This window comes from Terrapene carolina, unplaced genomic scaffold (genome assembly GCF_002925995.2).
Source record: "Terrapene carolina triunguis isolate 2854851 unplaced genomic scaffold, T_m_triunguis-2.0 Scaffold53, whole genome shotgun sequence".
In the NCBI taxonomy this organism is placed as follows: Eukaryota; Metazoa; Chordata; order Testudines; family Emydidae; genus Terrapene; species Terrapene triunguis.
Genome location: NW_020664404.1, coordinates 8,567,340 through 8,576,316, shown reverse-complemented (window position 1 = coordinate 8,576,316; position 8,977 = coordinate 8,567,340). Strand labels below are relative to the sequence as shown.

The 8,977-nt window shown below is 54.7% G+C and overlaps 1 protein-coding gene across 3 annotated transcripts in view; it reads left to right on the top strand.

The window, feature by feature from the left end:
* The first annotated feature begins 225 nt into the window (after positions 1 to 225).
* Positions 226 to 8,977, top strand: part of SORBS3 (sorbin and SH3 domain containing 3) — a 39,898-nt gene continuing 31,146 nt past the window's right edge. For all 3 annotated transcript variants that reach the window (XM_026657934.2, XM_026657933.2, XM_024197249.3), the window contains exon 1: positions 226 to 345. The gene's annotated coding sequence lies outside the window, so the exon portion shown is untranslated. The remainder of the gene's footprint in view (positions 346 to 8,977) is intronic.

Below are 8,977 nucleotides of genomic sequence, written 5' to 3'. Positions count from 1 at the left end.
GCTAAAGCCTAATGTTGTGAATGCAATGCCAGGTGAGTGAGTGCTGTAAGAGACGTGAGCTCTGTGCACCCGGCTTTCCCTGCTGGAAGGGAATAATATCTAATCAATCAGGCCATGCCTGCATGCTCGTAGAGCTGTCTGGCTAGCACCCTGCCATCTAGCAAGCAGGAAACAGTCGAGCGTTGTTGATTCTGTCACAGTCTGCGTGTTAAATATTTATCTGCAACCGAAGGACGGACCGGGCTCAGAGCAGCAGGAGCAGTGCAGCGTGTGGGTGATGAAAGCTTATACTTTGAGAAGGAGGATCACAGGGCGAAGACCACTCAGCAAGCAGGAGCCGGGGAGGTGAGTGGGGTGTGCACGTACTTTGTGATGACCCTTGTGGATGTTAGCTGGTTGGTGGGAGCTCTCTGGGTCAGCAAGGCATGTGACGAGGTGGGGCTGTGGCAGTGTGTCTCAGGCTACAGCGCACTTTGAAAGGATCGTTCGTAGGCAGCTGCTGTTTCTCCTTATGGCATTGTATGTGCATTGGGTACAAAGGCCACCAGCCTCTTAGCAGCTGAACGCATGTCATTCAGATCTCATTGCAAGGGCCATTTTCAGTGAGATCTAGGGCATTGGTTCTCAGACTTTCCCATTCTGGGACCTCCCACATCTAACTGGGATCTACCCAGCAACCCCCAACCATTTAGCAGAGAAAGGCAGGGTGGTCAGAACCCCTCAGCACGTTTGTAACTCCCAGATTGAGAGCCCTGGTCTAGGATTTAACGTCTGGGCTTGATGACATGAGCTATTGACCCTCCTTGCCTGTGTAGTATAGAAGCAAATGTACTGTTTTGAGGGAAGATGGGCTAGAATTTACTCAATGAAATAGGAGAAATTCCACTAGCAGAGACCAAGCCAAGTTCTTGTCCCTCCCTGTGTTACCAAGATCACCAGCGATTGTTAAATCTCACTCAGAGGACTGTAAAAATCCAGCTTGTGTCACTAGTTACGCTGTTGCTTCCTCTTTGCATTTTTCAGTGTTGTTATTTGCATTGTGGTAACTCCTGGGAGCCCCAGTCATGGATCAGGAGCGCACGGCGCTGTACAGACCGAACAAAAATACAGTCCCTGCCCCAAAAAACGTAAATGAATCATGATAACCGACTAGTCACTTTCCTAGTCAGTTTCTTCTGACCCGGCTGCAATGAACACTTTGAAAACCTGGCGGAGGACTGTTCACTTAATGAATTTATTTAACTATCTCCACTGAAATTTAAAAATGGAGGAGGGGGGAATCCTGGGAATAGTTCTGTTGGTCTGAAGTTTTGTGAAACTTTTTTTTTTTTTTTAACCAAATCTAATTTTGGGGGATCAGATTGGATCTGACAATGTCTGCTTGCATATTAGAAACAAAGGCCCCAGTCCTGCATTACGTTCGGTGTGGACCAACCCCTGCGTCCACCTGCTGTCCTCATCATGTGCACCCCCACTGCTCACTGCAGCCTTAAGGTTTAACTTACCTGCACTGTCTGTGTGCCGTGGAAGGGGACTGCTGGTAGCACAGAGCCTATTCTCAGCCTTTTGACTAAGCTCAAGTCTGCTATTACCCATAGTGGCGATCCTTGCCCATCTCAAACGACTGTGATCTCACCATCGGAACATCATGACTGACTGGAATCTGTTGTACCTCTCGGCCTGCGGGATTTAACTATTTTAGTGGGCCTGTTCTTTTCTGATTCTTCATTTCTCATCCTATTTACTCCCCAGCCTCCTCTCCTTTGGAGGAAGGCTTTTCTTCCATGATGCTCTTATGTTTGCAAGCCAGCAGGAGGTGCCCTGTTAACTCTTTTCAGTGGGAGGAAAATGAGTTAATTGTTTAAACACACATACGCCCCACTCTCCAGCAGGTGCTGGACTTTCTGGCCAGTCTTTAATTGAAGGGCTTTGCTGGGGAGAGCAGCTTTCCGTCTCTGTATTCAACTCTGGGCTACATGCCTTCGGTAGCAGGAATGCCCACTGAGACATTGGACCAGCTCTATGCCAACTCCCCTAGATCTTTCCAGACCCTGAGTGGCTTGTGCCAACATCAGCTGTTTATACTCTGTCAGCATTAAAGCAATGGGCTGGTGCCCTGTTTCTCATGCAAAGGCAACGTGAAGTATTTGGGGGACAGGAGGTGGGGGATCTGCTTTAGCCCGGGCTCCATCCTCTCTTCCAAGATGTCTCTTTATCTGGATAGTGGGGATGAGATGGACTCATTGAGGGAGAGCCCAGCAGGCTCTTGCTGCAGAGGGGTTAAAGATGAAAGAGCAGGGGGCTCTGGGAATTCAACCACAGCGCCGTTCTTGTGTGTCCGAGGCTCTGGATCGTTGGAGGAATTTCTCAGTTCTCTGACAAAAGGAAACTAACCAGGAAGGTATTGTAGGTTGCTGAGCTGACTCCCCTTTCCAGAGGCTTTTCACCCCCTTGCAGAGAGTGGCGGCAGCTTGTCGCTGAGGCACTAGCTGGGAACTCCTTAGGGATGGGGCTGTTGGTAATAACTGACTTCTTTGCCCCTCCATCCAAGGAACTAGAGCATTTTATGGATATTAATGATTCCCCCAGTGCAACAGAGCAGTATTGTTATCCTGAGTTTGCAGGTGCCAGCATACAATTTCGGTGCTCCAAGTTTTCTCATGTTCAAAAAGACGTTCAGAGTGTTTCCAATCACTGAATCCTTCAATAAAGGCATGTGTTTTGGTTGAAAGAAGTTTGCAGGCAAAGCAATAACCGTTTCCAGAAGATGGCGAATAAATAAGCCAGGGCTGTGTAACAGATTCACCATTGTGCAGCCAACAAGAGACCAGGTCTTCAGACCGCAAATGTGCCTTCCCTCCAATCAGCTGCGCAGAAGCAGAGTATTGTTTAATGTTTATATTTTGACAAGCAGCTGAAAGCATCGCAATCCAAAAAATCCTGCAACTTTCATCAATGTTATTCCACATTGCAAGATCATGGCTAAACTCATCTGCTTGTATTGCATTTGTCTCATCTGCATAACTCAGTCCTGGCTCGCCTTCCTCCCGCAGATCCAGATCTGTACTTTCCTCCTCTTGAAGGCCAAGGGCTCCATTGCCAGCAAGAGTGTCTGCCGAACCAGCCTTGTCGTCTTCGTCCACTGTTTCTCCTTTCTCTCTCTCTCTCCTTGAAGTATCGATTTATTGTCAGTATCTTTTGTGGCAAAGCGACTTCTTTAACCTCCTTTGCTCGTTTCAGCTTTCTTTTAGCTCTCCCGCTTAAGTAAGGCCGAACCCATATTGTGGGTTTCTTAAGCAAATACAGTGGCGCTAAGATTTTATTTTTTACTGTCTGTCAATTCTAATGGACGCTGTTGGCATCTGACCAATCACGCAGCAAGTCATTTGCATATTGCAACAGGGATTGTTTGAAAAGACAAACTTCTGTTAAATGGTCCTGATGTAATTAGAAAGAGAAAGGGATGGGGGGGGGGTTTCTTGGATTTTTTATTTTCCTAGTTTTATTGGTGTAATGACATCCTCAGTTGCATCTTCAAACCATTCTCCACTCTCCTACATGTTGGAGATGAGTGACAATTTTACCCTATTCGTCTTGGTGGAGTGCCAAGAATCCCTATGTCTCTAAGAACCCAGTGGAGGGGATATCTAAAAGCCTTTGAACCATCATGGTTTGGGGCATGAGTCAACCTCCAAATGTCACACCTACTTGGGAACTGTATAAGTGCACCTTCCTCAACTCAGGGCACAGCAGGGTTGGGGGGTGGCAGTGTGGTCCCTGGAGTGGGGGCTTGGGTGGGGAAATCAGGGAATGGTGGGACGCTCTTTTCCACGGTGCTGGTACTTACCTCCAGAGGTGGATTAAGATTTACTGGGGCCTGGGCCACAAAGAACATTTACTCCACACACACACACACACACCCCTGCCCTCCATGGGGCCTGCCCACTGCTCTTCCCCTTCCCCCAAGGCCCCAGGCCTGGCTGGAAGCCAGGGCCATAATAAGAGCTGCCCCGGGGAGCCCTGGATCCTCCACCTACCCTGGGCGGTGCACCCTAGGGGGGCAGGAACATGGGCTGCTCTCGGGCACCAACATCCCCTGCTGAGGGCTCCCCACAGCTGCCCAGGCTCCCTGGGTGGCTCTTACCACAGCCTAGGACAGTGGTCCCCAAACTGTGGGGCATGCCTCCCTGGGGGGCATGGAGGAACCATCAGGGGAGGGTGCTGGGGCCCAGGTCAGCCCCCATGGGGGGTGGGGAGGGAGCTCCACCCAACTCTGCTTTGCCCCAAGCCCCAGCCATGGCTCTGCTCCTGGCCGCAGCTCCTGGCCCCACACTGTAACCCCCAGCTTCTGCTCCCGGGGGAGGAAGGGGGGCGCAACTGAAAAAGTTTGGGGACTCCTGGCCTAGGGTGACCATGCGTCCTGTTTTGGCCTCGGCTGTCCTAAATTTTGTCAAAACTGGGCCTTTGTCCCGCGTGCTGTTTGCCCACTGATCACTGGTTAGTAAGAGCAAGCGGGGAAAAAGACCCAGTTTTGCCAAAAAGGGGCTGAGGACGGGCGAGCAGCGGGGCTGGGGCCAGCTCAGCAGGGTGTGAGGGGGAATATACTTCTACAGGCTCTGTCTGACAGCCTGACCGGGGGCCCGTGAAAGAGGAGGAGCAGTGGGCAGGGCCAGAGTGCTGGTGCTCCTGTGGGGCCCACTGGGAACGGACCCTGTGCAGTAATCTGCCACTGCCTATCTCTCAGCCAGAAAGGCTGGGAAGCTGCCGCTCTCCTGGCACTCTGGGTGGAGAGGTTGATTTCGGTTACTCCAGTAACCGAGATTTTAGGGTCCGGTCAGCAGTGCTGTCCGGACACTGTCAGGCCCCTTTTTCCATCCGACTTTCCAGTGGAAACCCCGAGACCTGGCACTGGCCCCATGATATTAAAAACTGTCTGGTGGGGTGGGAACTAGGGGCTTCAGACCCACAGTTTCTGCCACCATGGCAGCTGGAGTGCCTGAGCTCGAGGCTTTCCGCCCCGTGGCATCTGCCAGGACTCTGGGCATGGGGGCTCCCTGCCCCCTCTGCGCTTCTGCCCCTCAGGGTGCCAGGGCTTCCCCCTGCCCATCCCATGGCTTCTGCCGGGGCTCCAGGTTCCGGTTGCCCCGTGGCAGATGACGGTTGTCTGCTGGGGTGCCCATTTTTCTGGGATTCCCCAATTGGCTGGGGCCCCTGTGCACAGACCTTATGGGCCCATGCGGTCATCAACCACTGCATAGTAACAACAACAGACACAGAAACGCCCAGGAGCTGGGGAATGTGATGGAAATGGGAGGGGAAAACGTGAGCCTGAGGGGGGCTCAGTGCTGAGTCCTGCTCCCCCAAAACAAAGGTGCCATTATCGTTGCACCTGTGCCTCCCCAAGACGTGGAACCCACTTCAATTCTGTGCACTGGGCAATCCAGTAACTAGGGGCTTCTCTTCCCGGCAGTGTTCACTCCCGATAGAACTCAAGTGCAGCCCTGTCCTGACCCTCATCGGCACACGCCTCTCTAGCCCGCAGTCAGTGGTGCTTTCAGCTTGAGCTAGCTGGCTTGTTAGTGGGTCTGCTTTGAAGCTCAAGTGCTGCTGATGCTCAGCCAGTGAAGCAGTGGGGGGGATGCAGCTCCGGGCTACAGCTTGAGTCTGCACAGCTCAGCAGCTGCTGCCCCAGTGCCACTGTGCTGCTGGAGTGTTTGCGGTGGAGCCAGGCCAGCTCGAGAGGAGTCACTCGAACCAATGGTTGCAGTGCAGAGCAGTCCTGAGGGGTTAATTGTGTGCGCGCGAGAGAGTGCACCTGTGCACGTGGGCTCTGCCAGAGTCCGAGAGAGCTATTGACTAGCAACACCCGGGAGCCCTCCGAAATGGCACTCTGTTGCGCAGGCTCTTCTAACCTACAGCTGTATTTAAGGAAGGAAATTTGGAGACAGTTGTGTCTGGTTTTTGACTCGAATGCCCGGTCGAAAAGGGACCCTGACGGCTCCGGTCAGCACCACTGACTGGGCCATTAAAAGTCCGGTCGGTGGCACAGCGGAGCTAAGGCAGGCTCCCGGCCTGCTGTGGCTCTGCGCGGCCCCCGGAAGCAGTGGCTTGTCCCCCCTCCAGCTTCTACACATAGGGACAGCTAGGAGGCTCCGCATGCTGCCCCCACCCCAAGCGCCAGCTCTGCAGCTCCCATTGGGCGGGAACAGCGGCCAATGGGAGCTGCGGGGACGGCGCCTGGCCGCACCTCCACGTAGGATCTGAAGAGACATGCTGCTGCTTCTGGGAGCTGCTTGAGGTAAGCGCTGCCCGGAGCCTGTATCCATAACCCCCTGCCACACCCCAACCCCATGCCTCAGCCTGGAGCCTGAGCCTGGAGCCCCCGCCCATACTCTGAACCCCCCAGCCCAGAGCCGCCTCCTGCATCCCAAACCCCTAATTTCTGGCCCCACCCCAGAACTTGCAGCCCCAGCCAGGGGGAGTGGAGCAAGAAGGGGCAGGGATGGGGCCTCAGAGGAGGGGCGGGGCCAGGGTGTTCGGTTTTGTGGGAGTAGATAGTTGTCGACCCTAGTGTGGAAGGGCAGCCTGAGAGCCAGTTCAGCCGCTATCCCCAAGTCTCCCTCCCCTTTCTAGGAATGTTGATGAAAGGGAAGTGCAGGCAAGTGCCTTGTTGCCTTCAGCTGCCCCACACTGGGACATGGTGCGCGGTGTGCTGGATTAGTCCCTTCCTCCTGGAGATCCCCCTTGCTTTTACTTCCCTAAAGCGGCAGCAGCGTGGAGTCTGCCCCACCACACAGGGCTCTGGTTTCAGTGACGGGAGCAGATCAATGCTTCATCTGGGCAATGCCGGGTCGGCTCTGCCTGCTCAGGACACAAGATAACTAGAGCTCTCAAGTCAGGGCTTGGGAACAGCAGGGCTGGGGAGGTGTTGCCCCATTTCCTGTGTGTGTGGTGAGCTGAAAGAGCAGGGGCTGTAGTCAGAGGGGAAGGCCGGCCCAGACAGTGCAGGAGAGGAAAGTGGGGAAGCCCACGATGTGATGCAGCAGGGCTGGGGAGCAAAGCCCCTTGCGCATGCCCAGATGCATAGCAGTGCAGGTCTGTGCTGGGCTGGTGAAAGGGGTGCAGGGGACAGAGCTGGGGCGTAAAAGCCACTGTGGCCTCCAGGATAGTGCAGTTAGGTGCAGAGCTGGGGAATGATGCCTAGGGCAAGGCATGGCGGGAGAGGGGAGGCAGGACTGAGGATTCTGCCATGGGTGCGGGGGTGCAGTGCTGGGGTTAGTGGGATCAGATAGAACTGGAAGGAAGGTAAGGCTCCTAGCTTTGACTAAACCCTGAGAACTAAACCCAGAGGCCACTTCCCTGTCCCCTCTGGCCACAGCGACATGCTAAGGGAGCTCTGTCCCGGGTTGTAGAGGGACGTAGGGTTCTGTGCAAGTCACCATTGCTTTTTGGGCACGAGGCTGCAGCTGGGGAGGAGAGGGTGGGGCTTCCATTGGGGGGCTGCCATAATACTGGAGCAGGAAGCAAGAGATTAAAGCGTTGTCTAAACAGCCTTTGCAGCTGCCCAGTTCCTCCTCCAGCGCGGGACACTCAGGCTCTGTCTAACTGCTGCCAGCCCCTCGCGTGCACACGCCGGGGATGGACCTGGCTGCTGTCCGTCCTTCAGCTGGGTTCCCAGTACAGCCCATCCAGGGTCCACTCACCTTTAGGGATCTGCAGAGCTCGCTGTGCCTCGTGCTTCCAGTCACGTGGCATTGTTCCCCGGGAAACCTGTCTCTGCGTTCCCTCTCCAGCACGTGCTCCTGTCCATGAGTCCCAGACAGCATGGTGCCCCCTGAGCATCAGGCTGGCCAAGGAGGGGAGCTTTAGCTCTGTGATGCACCTGCAAAGATTTGACCTCAGGAGTGACCGCATGCCAGCAATGCAGCCCACCCGCTGTGCAAGAACCAGGGCAGCTCTCCCTGCAGTGTTTGACTCCCCAAAGCCCTGCCATCACCCCTCTAGCCATATCCCTGAGAGCACCCCTGCTCCCAGGGCACTGGCCCTGCTTGTCTGCCACGATGCTCCTTGCCTGGTGCATGCAGCTCTGCAATGGTCAGGGGCTCCATTTGTTCCCAGCCTCCATTCCCCACCTCCCCAATTTGACCGACCCCTTTGAGTCCATTGCTGGTGCTGAGAGGATGGAGATAGCTGCAGAGACACCCGGAGGGTTGGGAGGAGGCGCTTCTTCCCAGATTTCTGTCTCACTGCTGGACGCGTGTTGGGGCTGGGACTCGGAACTCCCGAGTTCTATTCCCAGCTCTGGGAGGGATTGGGAATCTAGTGGCTAAAGCGGGGTGTGTGTGTGTGTGGGGGGGGGGGTGTATCAGGACTCCTGGCTTCTATCCTTAGCTCCAGGAATCCCCAGTGAATTCTAGTGGGTAAAAGAATAGACGGGGTTCTGCTCTTGGCTATGAAGGCAGCAAGGCCTAGTGGTTAGAGTAGGGGATTGGGAGTCAGGACTCCTGGGTTCTATTCCCACCGCTGCAGAGTTCTTCGAAAGGGCCAGCGCGCTCAGAGTGATGTGTGTGCCTGGCAGAAGGAGGAGCACCGCAGGTGGCTGTAGTGGAGTGGGCGTTAGGACCTGGCTCACTGCCCCTCTCTGCGTGTTGCTTGGACAGCTGGTTGTAAACGCCCCAGCCTGGAAACCAGGCTCATCCGGACCAAAACCAGAGGAAAGACACGAGATGATAACCTGCCTGTACAATAACTCCCGCCAGTCATGCCTGCCCGTTTCCACTCCATGACTTCATCTCTTCCCTCCAGGGAGCTGGGCTCAGAGAGCCATAAGCTGGATCATAAGGCTAAGAAAGGCTGCTGCCAAACTCCCACTGTGCACCAGGGATGGATCCCTGAAATAACCTCACGGCCAGCTCAGGGGGGCAATGGCCCCTTTCAGCTCAGGGAAGCAGCCCCCACCCAGTCTAGTCTCTACTAC